Consider the following 14792-nt stretch of genomic DNA (forward strand, 5'->3'; position numbering starts at 1 on the left):
TTATGAAATCTTTGGAATCTTCTGGGATACTTTAAGATGTGTGTCTCATTTACTCTTTGTGGGTGATTTATTCAGGTACAAATAAAAGAATTGATATGGGTTGTTCTGTATGTTTGCCTGAAGAATAAATATATGGTTATCAAAAGGTTATATATGTTCATTGTTTAACTTGGCAGCCTTGAGATTGGTTCTTGTTTGCTTGAAAAAGAGTTGCTTTGTTTTGTTTTACTGGTGTTCTGGAAGAGATTCTTCTCTGGAAAAAGAACTGTTTTGATCATCTATCAGGGAGTTTTCTACATCATTAAAGTTCCCCCCCCCCAAAAAAAAAAAAACTATGGAGATGCTAGATCCAGTTTTATTCTTGTTTTATTTTCCTTCTACGTTAAATACACTGTATTTAAATGTGTGGTTTTGGTATCTTCATTTTCTCCTATAGGCTAAATTCTCCCTGCTCATAGAGAACCATCCCATACTTTTTTTATAAAGAGGAACATGGAAAAAATCAACCAATATATAGAAAAATGTGGTACTTGATACAATATTCCAAACCTCTGAATTCCCACCGTTGCAAAGGAGCAAAGGGAAATATCTCCTCATATTTTCTCTTTCAGGCTATTTTATTCTTTATCATTTTGAACATTCAGTTTCAATTATTTGTGAGTTTCAAAAGCAAGAAAGAAAGAGTGAGGAAAGAAGGAAAGGAAGAAGGAAGGAAGGAAGGAAGAAAAAGAGAGTGAGGAAAGGAAAGGAGGAAGAAAGGAAGAAGGGAAGGGAAAAGACTGGAAGAAAACTAAAGGAGAAGAAAGTAGGGTAAGGCAGGTGACAGTAAGAAAAAGAAATGAAGAAAAATAAGCTGGTCGTAGCTTTTATTCTACTGCACATGACATCCTCAATAATATGTCTGTGATTTGGCTTCCTACTCCCAAAGTACTTTTGGAAATCCCACTGTTACATTTGGGTTCTTTTTTTCACTTATAGGAATGAATTGAGCTGAGTCATCCACATGCTCACACCTACTGCCCATTGCTCACAAAGTGAAAGTCAGCTGCCAGGAGATGTGCTGTATTTAGCAAATATCTGACACCAGAAAAAATATAGATGACTTTTAAATATTTGACGCTAAAGACAATTGCTCATTTTGTTTCAGATCCTAGATCATCACTGTTGGAAAGAAAGGAAGGTTTAAATAATTAAAAGAATATATTTGAATTTAAAATTTGAGTTTCTTCCATGCATTAAGGCTTTCTGAAAAGCTAATAAACAGATATATAGTCATGGGAGAAGAAATCTTGTTTTTGGAGTGGGAAGGACGTTAATTTGATCATTTATCATCCATCTCTAGTGATCCTACTCTCATATGTTGTATGATAGAGGAGGCTGCCTTCCTCCATATATAGCAATGCTTAGCTTTCTTATTGGTAACATTTGTAACCCTTCTAGAAACAGATTCTGACAAGCTGAAGCTTAATGGGATACTGGCTATTCATTTCTTTCAAGTGTTTTATGTATACATTATTTACAGCTCATTGTATGTGTTAACAAATCCAATAAGACAACATTGCTGGTGGCATAGTTGAGTTGTTTCACCACAAATCAATAATAATTAAGATGAATCTGTTATCTTTCAATAGATTATATTCATCCAATAGACTGAGAGGCAGGGAGAAGATAAAATATTAACTTTGACAGCAGGAAGATGATAGAGCTCATGTAGCAATACTTTACTTAATATCCATTTTGAAAGACAATTGTTGAAATGTGCTTAGCATTTTAATGATTGCATTTTGACTCCATTTACATTTTGAAGAAAGGAATTTGGACTTTGGAAAGGAAATGAAGTCTCCCTTCTCCAGGCATCACCTTCTGCTATATTGACACAATAAATCACTCAAGCTAGGGGCCAGGGAAACCTCCTCATTAGGTATTTATAATTCTTATGGCTGTTCCCTTTCTTTGTGGAGCCAGAGACAAAGCGGATGTCAAGTATACAAACACATGGAATGAATATGTATTTCTATCCAAATGTAAAAGGGGTCTCGGCCCCTAAAAGAAACCATCTCATCACAACTCTATAAACAGGGAGGTAATTCAGTTGTCATTTTACAAATATAGATACCCCCATAAATATATATGGGGGGGGGTGTATGTGTTTTCAAAGGGATCAAAACTCATCTTGGTTTCCTTCAATCTCAGTGTGTTTGGTGAAGGGTTGATGTGCGATGGTCTAATCTTCCAGGTTTAATCCAAGCTGCTATGACAGGCTGGTGTTTGATGAATCAATGGATTACTATAGGACAACTCTATATTTTTAATAGTATTTTTTCAATTACATGTAAAAAAGTTTTCAACATTCATTTTTATAAGATTTTGAATTCCAAACATTTTTCTTCTTTCTTTCCTTCCCTCCACGCTCCTCAAGACAGCAAGCAATCTGATATAGGTTATATATATGTAATCATATTAAACATATTGCCACATTAGTCATGTTGTGAAAGAAGAATCAGAACACAAGGGAAAAACCAAGAGAAAGAAAAAAACAACAAAAAGGTGAAAAAAAGTATGCTTTGATCCGTATTCAGATTTAATTGTTCTTTCATTGGATGTGGATAGTATTTTCCATCATGAGGCTTTGGGACTTGTCTTAGATCACTGTATTGCTGAGAAAAGTTGAGTCTATGAAAATTGATCATCACATAATGTGGCTGTTACTGTGTACAATATTATCCTGGTTCTGTTCACCTCACTCAACATCAGTTCATGTATGTCTTTCCAAATTTTTTCTGAAATCTGCCTGATCATCTTTTCTTATAGCATAATAGTATTCCACTATATTCATGTACCACAATTTGTTCAGGCTATCCCCAATTGATGGAGGCCTCCCTCTGTTTTCAATTCTTGGCCACCACAAAAAGCTGCTAGAAATATTTTTATTTACAGGTGGGTCCTTTTTCCTTTCTTATTGATCACTTTAGAAAATACACTTAGTAATAGTTATTGCTGGATCAAAGGGTATGCACAATTGTATAACCCTATGAGCATAGTTCCAAATTGCTCTTCAGAATGTTTGAGTCAGTGCACTACTCCAACAATAATGCATTAGTGTTCCAATTTTCCCACATCTTCTCCAACACCCATCATTTTGTTTTCTGTCACTTTAAGGGCAACTTGTTAGTGTAACACTTGTTAGTATACAAATTGGGTTTATATTGCTTTTTATTCATTTGATTATTTTTGCTTTCTCCTCCAAGTAAACACATCTCTATTTGGTTACAAATATGAAAATTTTGCAGGGGGATACACTATACATTTTTCTGATGTAATTATTCTGATCACATCAATATGCATATTACTTCCTCACAGTATTTCAAAATGTTCTGAAGGCAGGGAAAGTTTTTGTTATCTTTTTTTTTTTTCTATCTTCTGTCTAACACCATGTCTTCCCAATAATAGGCACATAATAAATGATTGGTGGATTGGATATCCCAATGCATGACTCCCAAAAGTAACAACAGACTCTAATCCAATCAAAGATTTCTCAGTCAAGACCTTTCTTCCTTCTTTCTAAGTAGTGACTTTTGCATTTTTTTCTGAGACTAAATCTTCTAGCTTTCTTCTTTTTTAAGGTCAGCCTCACTAAGAATTTCAAATGATTTCTGTAAAATATTTCCTCAAGTATTTAGATCAATTTTTACTTTGGTTCAAATATGCATTCTAAACTCTCCTGACTACCACTTGTTTTTTCAGGTAGGCACTTTCATTAGTCAAAACCTTTTTAAATAATAGAATATACCATTTAAGGAAAGAACGTTGCCTCTGGAATCCAAAAACCTAGGTTCAAATTGAATTTCTGGCATTTATCACCTACATGATCTTGGACAAATCACTTACCTTCCTTAAGCTTTACTTCCTGCATCTTTAAAATGTAGGAGTTGCAGGAAACAAACTCTGGAGACACTTAGACTAGTTATGTCAAACTCATAGAAATAAATACTGGCAGGAACGTAACAACATAGAAAAACAACAAATTAACATCTTATTGTATTCTGTTTTATATACGTTGTTAAACATTTTAATCTGACTCTAGCCACAAAGGATGAGCTTGACACCTCTCACTTGGAGGTCTAGAATGGTTATCTTATAGTAAGTTCTGTTCCTCAGCTTTCCCATGAAGAAGAAAGACATAAATCTACCTACCTCCTAAGGCAGGAGAAGTCCACATCATAAAGCTTAAATTTGTTTCAGGATTTTAAGGGTCTGCCTGGTCATATTTCAAAAAAGTAAACAATAAGGAGTGCTTTCTGTAATACCGCATTCTTCGAATATGTGTGAATGTTTAAGGATGTTATACACTAAGGTTTTTTCCCTAGAATTCAAAGTAGACAAATTCAGTTTTAAGAAAGGAATTCTAAGAATTTTGAGTTCCCTGAGGAACTCACTGAAAAAGATGTAAGTTTTTGTATGGGAATGAAAGATGAACTAGATTGGGACCTTAATGATAAAAGACCTGAAAATAATGCAAAAACATAAAACAACTATATCTGTAGTTTTGGAACTGCAAGTACTATTAGAAAAGGCAACATAGTGTAGGGGAAAGGACCTAATTTTGAGTCAGAAAATCTAAACATTCAAGTTACATCTCTAATGTTTTTTTTTTTTTACTTGTGAGGGTACAATAAGTCTCCCTTCCTTCACCTATTAAATAAGTGGATTATCCAAGATGATCTCTGAGTTTCCTTCTAGTTGCAAAGTGACTTGATTCATATTTTCCAGGTGAGGAAACTGAGACTCAAAAAGACTCACAAGTACATAACTAATTAATAGTCAATCCAGGACTTAAAATCATAGAGGTACAGTGAGCTGAGAATTAAACGAGATGACATATGTCAAGTGCCTTACAAACTTTCAAGTGTATGAAGTTCGGTTGTTATCATATTGACATCAACATCAACTTCCCGTTGAATTGTTAACTTTATTTTTTAAGCCAGGTTCCATTCCTTTCTTTAGGCTCCTCACATAGCAAGAATGAGTCACCACCATGGGGGGCTAAGGTACCAGATCTCGGTATGAAAGTAAATATTCTTGCCTGTGAGGAAGGAGCCATGAAGAGAGGATTAAATTTGGAAGCTGGAACTTTTGGCAACTTTACCACTTTGCCTTGGGCTGGCCCTCTGGATAGCTGATGAGTTTGCTGCTTTAAGCTTCAAGACGTGCTGGTTTCAAGCACTGCAGTAAATTTTAAATTTATACCTTCCCATGCACGTGTATAGGCTCATTGAGGATTCAATAATGCATAACACAGCAATGTATTATTTATTTCTGAGACTGTCACGTGCCCAATGCAGCTCAAGAATGTATGCTAGATCAGTGAAGTAGCAGCTGAAAAACAAGAGAGTTGTTTTAAGTATATTAAGGTATTTAGGAAGCCATCTGGTATAGTATAAAAAGAACTAGACTGGGAATGAGGAATCCTGGTGTCCAGGCACCCCAAACCTTGTTATCTCTGTCCTGGCATTAACTAGCTGTATTAACTCAAGAAAATCAATTATGTCAGAATATTATTATATTAAATGTCAGTTGTCCTAAATCAAGGGTTCTTTATCTTTGCTAAGTGAACTTTTCTCCCTCATTTTGATAATTATGTTTCCTTTTTAATACAATTCATTTTACATATATATATATATACATATATATATATTTTAAATCAAGCTGAAAAGTAGTCAAGACAGCTCACAAAACTTTCACCAAGCATGCCATTGACAAAAATAACAAAACGGGATTGGTTGATCTCTATGTTACCACTTTTCTACAAAAAAAATCTATGATTTCAGACATGTTTTTTAAAGAATTATTAGCTTAGCTTTAAGCAAAAAGAAAATGATGAGTTTAGCTTTAAGTAATACTACTGGTCATTGAGGATGCTAGGCATCTGGGAGTTGGATATACATGGACATTTTGTCTGGGCCAGTTCTCAGGTTCACACAGGCCTTGGGGCACAGTGATACAACTTTACAATCCCCCCAAAGATGAAGGAGGATGAAAGTCATTGAATTTGAAGTCTGTGGGGAATTTTCAAGGTGGATCTAGGACATCATACCCAGCTAGGGTTCTTATACTCTACTTTCCCAGTTTAAGCTATGTTACAATTGGCTTGTGGTTCCTCAATTAAGACCAGAGGTCATTGTGATACAGAGCAAGCAGTCTACAGCTTTCCTTTTCATAACTGATGAATAAGAACAGGTATTCTTGAAGAGTTCCCACTGTTTTTTGTCTCCAGCTCTTTTCCTCTGCCTCAGCTCCCTGTTTAAAGGACGATTGAGGAGCCTCTTTGGAACAGTTGTTTCTTTAAGCAGTATTGTTTAGGGTTTTAATTTTATGTATGTGACTTTATATTAAAAGTTAGCACCATTTGGATATGTGCCAATTCTGCTTACTGGGATACATTCAGGAGCCTGAGAAAAAAAATAAGAAACTCAAAGGTAAGCAGATTTAAATTATTCTGCATTTGTAAATCTAACTTAACAGTGCCAGAGCAATCTAGCTGAGGATTCCCAAGTCACATATTTAACTGAGGTGAGAGTACATTAGAGAAAGAGAGAAAATAATCAGCTAAATTCCTTTGAGATGTGAGATGGTAAAAAAAATAAAAAAATAAAATAAACATATATAAAAGCAAATAAACCAAAACCCAAAACACACAGTGGTTAAGTGCACCAGCTGGAGGCTCTTCTGTGTCCTCAGCCTTTCTTAGTGCATTGAATTTGAAAGAAAGCCATACTTTGGTAGGGAGGGGTATACGTTCCTTGGCCATGGTGTCTCAAGCTCAGGACATGACTGATACTGGGAATGTCCTGCTCATTTTTTAAACTTAAGATAAATGTACAGCAGCTCATACAAACATATCAGTTATTCTTTATGCTCTTAACAATTGTGTTTTTGCTCATCCATCTCTGTTTCTGTGTATACATTTGAGGGATGAAGTGTAGGGAAAGTGTAGGGAAAGGATTCCTGGAACTGGGATCATAAAGCACCAGACTTTGATCCCTTCTTTCCACACTTTGTCCTGCTTCCATGAGGAAATCACTTAATGTCTCTGAATCTCAGTTTCCTTTGCAGTAAAATGTGAATACAAAATAACTTTAGTATCTACTTACACAATATAATAAGTGAAATGCTTTGCAAAACTTAAAGTTTTATACTTCTATCAGTTATTATTATTCCTGATTCTACTAAGGGATAGGCAGGGTATAGCTCCAAAGTACCATTAACTAAGGACAATTAATCACCAGGGAGTTAGAGAAGATTACAGCTGAGGAAAAGAGATGCCCATAATGTCAAATCAAGTCAAGAAGTGTCAACCTAGAGAGGGCAACCTAGAAGCTATGTTAGGTAAAATCCGTGACAAGGAATGTCAAATCCTTGAAACCAGACAAAAACCATCAGAGAAGAAAGCACAAAAAGCTTAACTTTCAAATGGGGAAATTAGTGCTGTACCTCAGGGGAATCCATGACAAAAACAATAGTGGGTAGTGGCAAAATGGTGGTACATGATTTACCTCACCAAGCTTGTGTGTTTGTGATGCTTCTTCCTTATCCAGTATTTTGGAATGCCTATAGTGTAATAGGATGCAGATAACCACAGAGCAATTCATATGTTGTTCTTGAAGCTCTGCTTTATTTGCTTTGCCTATTACTTCTAACATGTCATCAAATGACTTGACTTCTATACCTTGATTTTATTTGTGTGTGTGTATATATATATATATATATATATATATATATACATATATATACATGCATATGCATGCCTAATAATATTGTTCCATTATGTTTATTCATAATAGCTTGTTTAGTCATTTCCTAGATTTTGACTGAAAGTTCACAAGAATCTTAAACTCAACACAAACAAAACACAACACATAATTTTCCATTCTAAGCCCACACTACTACTTAAACTCATTTTTTCCTATGAAAGACGCCATCATTCCTTAAGTCATCCAGGTTTACAACCTCAAAATTATCTCTGACATGTCCTTCTTACTCTTACTCATCTCTCATATCCAATCAATTTCCAAACCTTTGTCTCACCTTGGTCCTCAAAGTGTTGAAACAATTCTTTTACACTTCCCTAATCAATCCACCTTGGACAGTAGGTATCAGAGTAGATAGAGTACCAGGTCTAGAAGAGAAGAAGACCTGAATTCAAATCCAGCCTCAGACACTTATTAGCTGTGTTACCCTAGGCAAGTCATTTAAAGCTGTTTCTCCTAGTTTCTTTACCTGGAAAATAAGCTGGAGAAGGACATAGCAATGAATACCAGTAACTTTGCTGAGCCTACCCAAAATGGGGCATGAATAGTCAGAAACTACTGAAACAACTGACAAACAATAATTAACTCACCACAATCACTTTTCCAAATCTTTTCTCCCCTTCTCAAAAGGTGCCCCCTCCCTAACCCTATTCATCTGGGAACTTTGTCTCATATTTCACTGAAAAAATCAGGCTATTCCCCTAGAATTCCTTTTACCTCATGTAATTTCATCCAGATTCTTTCTTCCACTACATGTCCCTTCATCTTTGGCTTATCTGAAGAGGTAGCTCTACTTCTTATCACAAACAAGTGGTACCACTCTACCTTGTCTTCTCTAATTGATTGCTCCCTCTATCATCCCCATTTTCTCACCAGTCTTCCATTTCCCTATGTACTGGCTGCTTCTTTGCTGCCTACCATGCCCATGTATTTCCCATTTTCAAAAAAAACCTTCATTTGATCTGTCCCCACTAGCTATCATCCTGTAGCTCTCCTTCCTTTCATGATAAAGTCAAACTCCTTGAGAAAGCCATTTATAACCGATGCCTCGAATTTCTTTTCTCTCCCCCTCTCATTCTTTCTGCAGTTTGACTTTCAATCTCGCCATTCTACTCAGACTGCTCTCTCCAAAGTTATTGAATATCCCATAACCACTTTCCTCAGTTGAGTAATCCCTGAGTTCTCTGTAACCTTTTAGTCTGACAGCATCCTCTTTCTCACTGATATTCCTTATCTCTAGGTCTTTGTGGCAATGTTCTCTTCTGAGACATTATCTCCTAACCTTGGCAATTTTACTGAAATGTCCACTGAGATTATCCAATTCTCCATTTTTACCTCCTGATTTCATTGGCTTCCTTTAAATCCTCAATAAAATCTTACCTGTTACAAGGAAGACGTTTTTCTCAAACCCTTTGCTTTCCCTCTTGTGATTATGTCCAGTATAGCCTGTCTAAATCTTGATTGTTCATACATTGTTTACATATTATATGCCCTATTACATGGTGAGTCTGATGAGAGTAGGACCTATTTTTTACTCCCTTTTTTGTTTCTGTAAGCCTTAGCATAGAGCATAGTGCATGGCACATAGCAGATATTTAGTAAATACTTTTTGACTCTTTACCTCATTCAGTCAATGAACTATTACTGTGCTAAGTAATGGAGATATAAAGAAAGCCAAGAAAATCCTGACCAATGGAAGACAGTATATAAACAATGTACAAACAAGCTATGTACAAGATAAACAGGAAATATTTAACAGACGGAAGTGGCTGGAATTCAGAAAAAAAAATGAGAAAGCTTCCAGGAGAGAGTTAAATTTTAGCTAATACTTAGAGGAAGCCAGGGAAGCCTGGAGGCAGAAGTGAGAAGGGAAGAATTCCAAGCATGGGAGACAGACAAGGAAAATGCCTGAGTCAGAGAGAAAGAATCCTATGGAAACAAATAGCAAGGACGACACTGTCTCTGGATCAAAGAATATGTAGGTAAAGTATAAGGTATAAGAGGCTTAGGGAGATAAGGAGGTAGGAGGAACTAGTTTGTGAAGGGCTTTGAACACTAGAGAATTTCATATTTGATGCTGGAGGTGATTGGGAGTCACTGGAGTTTACTAAGTGAACGAGTAACATTGGCAGACCTATATTTTGAAAAAATCACTTTGGTGGTTGAATATAGGATGGATTGCAGTAGGGAGAGACATATGACAGGCAGCAAAATGAGCAGGCCATCACAATTCCCCAGGCATGAGGGGATGAGGGCCTGTAACAGGGTGATGGCAGTAACCAAGGAAGAGGGAGAAGACATTTGAGGGATTTTGCTATGACTATCAAATCTCTCTGCTTCAAAATATCCACATGGCTACCTCCTTAATTCAGTCTGTCATTATTTCTCTCCTCTACTACTGCAATAGCCTCCAACACTGTTTCTTAACCTCTAAATGCTCCCCCTCTCTGAAGACCTCTCTATTCTCAGTAGCCACATTGATATAGCACAATATCATCTTCAATTTTTCTCTTTTTGACTCTTAGATAAAACATAGAACCCTATCTATAAAACCCATCACAACCTCAAATTCAACCTATCTTTCCAGGTTAATTCTTATTATACCCCCTCACACATTCTACATTTCAGACAAATGTGACTTCTTGTTCTTCCCTACAAAATGGCATTTGATATCCCATTCCAGTGCCTTTGCTAAGGAATTTGTTCTCCAAACTGGAAAATTGCTCTACCTTTCTATAATCCCCAAATTCCCTCAAGACTTAAGAACCATTTCCTATAAGAGGACTAAGTTGATGTTCTTTTTTTTAGTCACCACCCCTAAGAAAAACCTTTTAAAACATAATTTTGTATTCATTTTACATTGATCTTTTTATGCTCATGATGTTTCCAAAAGGACTCATTAATTTTACATTTATATCTCTAGTACCTAATATGGTACCTTACACCTGATAGATAATTAAGAAATGCTTGTTGAATAAGTGAATGAGCTCTGTAAAGACATCACTTAGAACTGCTTGTGAATTCATTAAAAATAGCTCAGACTAGGCAAGTAGGTCTCTAGGTTAAGTGAGGAATTTGTCGATAACTTACTTTTTATTGTATTTTATTTTAATTTATAAATAAAATTTCACTAAATTTTTTTTCAGCCTGTAAAGAGATATAAAATGATTGGGATGATAGAAAGAATGTCAACGATGTATTTATGCCTGGGACTTTGTAGTTGACTGAAGTGTGAGTAGCTAATTATCTTATTTGATCTCTTACCACAACCTTGTGAGTTAGGTGCTATTATTATCCCCATTTAACAGTTGAGAAATCTGAGAGAACAAGAGGTTACATAACTGCTTCAGGTACACACAGCTATTAAGTCTCTGAGTTGTTGTTGAGTCATTTTCAGTCATGCCCAACTCTTTGACTGCATTTGGGCAGAGACACTGGAGGGGTTTGCCATTTCTTTCTCCACCTCATTTTATAGATGAGGAACTAAGCCAAACAGGGGTTAAGTGACTTGGCCAGGGTCACCCAGCTAGTAAGTGTCTGAGAAAAGATTTTAACTCATGAAGATGAGTCTTTACTGACTCCAGATCTGAGGCTCTATTCACTAAGCTACTTACCTGCCCTAGCTGTCTAAAACCAAGATTTAATTGAGGTCTTCATGCTTCTAGACATAGTGCTGTATCTACTGTGCCACCAACTACCTTCTAAATATTAAATTGTATCAAAAAGAGACATGCTATCATGAAAAGAATATTTAACTGGGAGGCATGGGATCTGAATTTAAATGCTACTTCTGTGATTTTGAGTAGATTACTTAATTTGGCCTCAGTTCATCTGTAAAATGAGGTTGTTGGATGGCTGAACTCTGGTATGCCATCTAGATCCAGAATGATCTTCTGAGTATATTGTTTATTAATAAACACAATTACCTTGATTCAAAAAATCTAAAGGAACAAGTTTATATCTCTTTTCAGTCTATTTGTTTTAACCTGGAGACCACTTAATAATATATATTGAGGTCTTTCACAGATATTTAAGAGAAAAGAAAGCTACATTGCAACTGAGTGAATTTGTGACTCTTCATAATCATAAAAAACACATTTTTATTTGTCTTAACTTTAAACCAACTTTCTTTGTAACTAGATTTAGAAAATCCAATGTCTGCTACCTGTGGGCATATTGATTATTGGATTCTCTGTTTCACTTCAATATTAGTGCTGTCCTTTGAACTGGTAAAGTAAGGAACATGGGGCATTATAGTTCCATTTCCTTGTCGCTGAAGCAGACTTAATGATAGTCCTGCTAAATACCACCCAGAGTCATTATAAGGTGTAATTAATGCCTCTAAAATTGGGACAAAAGGTTATGTTTAAGTGCAAAAGATTAACTTATTGGTGCTATTTTTACCTTTTTTATTGCTTTTGCTTTCTTGGTGGGTGCAAGGAAGGTGAGAAATACACCTTAAAAAGGCTTTTCAGTACTACTGAATATAAACTACTCAAAACAACTCAGGTTTATTTTCTGTTCCTCTTTTATTTTTCCACACCTTTGGTGACCCAGAACTATGAAGGAGCACACAGTAGGAAAGAAAAGGAAAGCTTTCATATCTTCTTCTTTTCATTCAATATCTTAAAGTACATGATTTAAAAAGCTTAAATTGAAACTTTTGGGTGTGGAAATCATTCTATGCTATTTTACACTGAAGTAATGTAGTCCCTGGTGTCTGATATACCTCTCAGTAGTTGATTCAGATCATTGTTTTTGGGAAGTGCAATGGTCATGACATAGATTTGTGAAACGCTTTAAGTAAAGGTCCCTGTATCTTCTTCTTTACTTGTGTTAGATATTTTAAGACAATTTATGTACTATGAATTGGTTAATGAATAAACTACAAGCTAGAGATATCTGTCTCTGCCAAATATCACGATTCTATCTCTTTAAAGCATCCTGAATTAACAATAAGAGTAGAATAATTCATCTGCTTGGTATGTCTTCTATTAAAAATTGATTTTAAAGACCCCAAATCTTGCTATTTTTTTCTCTCTCTGTCTTTCTCTGTCTATCTCCTTTCTTTCTCTCTCTCCCTCTGTTTCCCTTCTTTCCTCCCATTTCTTCTTCTTTTAAGATAAAATCAGTAGAGGGAATCATGTTTTCCTATAGGCAGCTGTGTTTGCAAGCTATAATAATAACATATGGCAAATGTGAAAATAATCAGGTTCATATGTTTATACAAAGGGAAAAGTGATATAGTTTCCTTTGTATTTCTTGGAGTAGATAGTATTAGCTATAATAAAATTGAAAGAAATATAGACTATTAGTCAAAAGACCTGGCTGCATAGAAAAATAATATATACATCAGAATGAAAACTTAGCTATCATCTGCTCTAAACATTTCATATTTTAGAACAAAATAATTTGTACCAGATCACGCAATTAATTAATCAACAATCATTTAGAAAGTTCATACTATGAACCAGTTACCATGCTAAGGACTAGGGATACAAAATTAGAGTAAAAATAATCTCTGCCTTCAAGGCATTTCCATTCTAATGGCAAAGACAAAATATATACAAATCTATCAAGATAAAACTAGAAGAGATGGCATTAGCATCCTGGAGGAATAAAAAGGGACTCCTGAAGAAGTTGAAGCTTCATATGAATTTTTAAGAAATCCAGGAATTCTATACTCACTAACAAAGAATTAGAGAGTAGGAGCTATATGAAGAACTCTATTTCATCAGGGATAAACATAAAGAAGCTATATGACAAAGAAAGAAATGGGCTGTTAGTAAATTGGGAAGAGGAACAGTATGATATGTTGATATCCAAGAAAATGATCTAGAGGAAGAGGTCCCATTGAGTGGACAGCTTCCCCCACAAATTTAGGAAATATAAAGAGGATATGAACAAGAGCAACATGGAATGAGAAAACATGGGTGGTTTTCATATATACACTCCTAGTAAATATACCTATATCAATATAACCCCATATCCATCAAACAACTAAGGAGAGAACAAATTGGTTTTACCATTAGTTTATATGTAAAACACTCAGGCATTAGCAGACACCTGTATGTATGTATGTGCAGTATAAATACACATATATACATGTATAAAGGAATGTACATGTGCATGTTTGTATTCCCTTACAACGATTAAATCAGAAGGAATGACCCATTGTTAAAAGAGGAGGGAAGGAAGGAAGGAAAGAAGGAAGGAAGGAAGGAAAGAAAGAAGAAAGAAAACATACCAGACAGGACGGTGGTGTTACCATAGTTACCAGGCCTGAAGTCAGAAAGACTCATCTTCCTGCTGTGTGACCCTGGGCAAGTCCCTTAACCCTATTTGTCTAATTTCCTCATCTGTAAAATGAACTGGAGATGGAACTGGTAAAGCACTCAAGTACCTTTGGCAAGAAAACCTCAAATTTAGTTATGAAGAGTTGAACACAAATGAAAATTATTGAGCAGCAGAATATATACTAGCCACTGTGCTAAGTATTTTATAAATATTATGTCATTTGCTATTATTGATCCTACTTTTCAGTTGAGGAGAAAAGGAAAGTTTAAGTGACTTGTCCAGAATCACACAGCAAATGAAAGCCTGTTTTGAACTTAGGTCTTCCTGGCTCCATGGCCAGCACTCTATTGAAAAATAGCCACCTATGTATGCTTTGCAACCTTGGGCAAATTATGTAAACTCTGCAGGCATCATGTTTTCCTGTATCTTAAATAAGAGAATGGCAATAAATAATGTACCTTATGCCACTTTTATTTCTAAGATACTGTATGTTTAGAAATAGACTAATCAAGGACCTTGAGTATATTGAGTATTTACCCAGTCACCTATAAGCCAGTCCTCACTTTTTTTGTGTTTGCAGTGGTTACATGTCAATCATTTAAGCCATTCTAAGTGCTATTTTATATACTAGTGACATACAAGCTCTCTTTCTAATTCTCTTTATTTGAAACATGGTGTGGATATCTT

Source organism: Notamacropus eugenii, chromosome 1 (assembly GCF_028372415.1).
Source record: "Notamacropus eugenii isolate mMacEug1 chromosome 1, mMacEug1.pri_v2, whole genome shotgun sequence".
NCBI classification, from domain to species: domain Eukaryota; kingdom Metazoa; phylum Chordata; class Mammalia; order Diprotodontia; family Macropodidae; genus Notamacropus; species Notamacropus eugenii.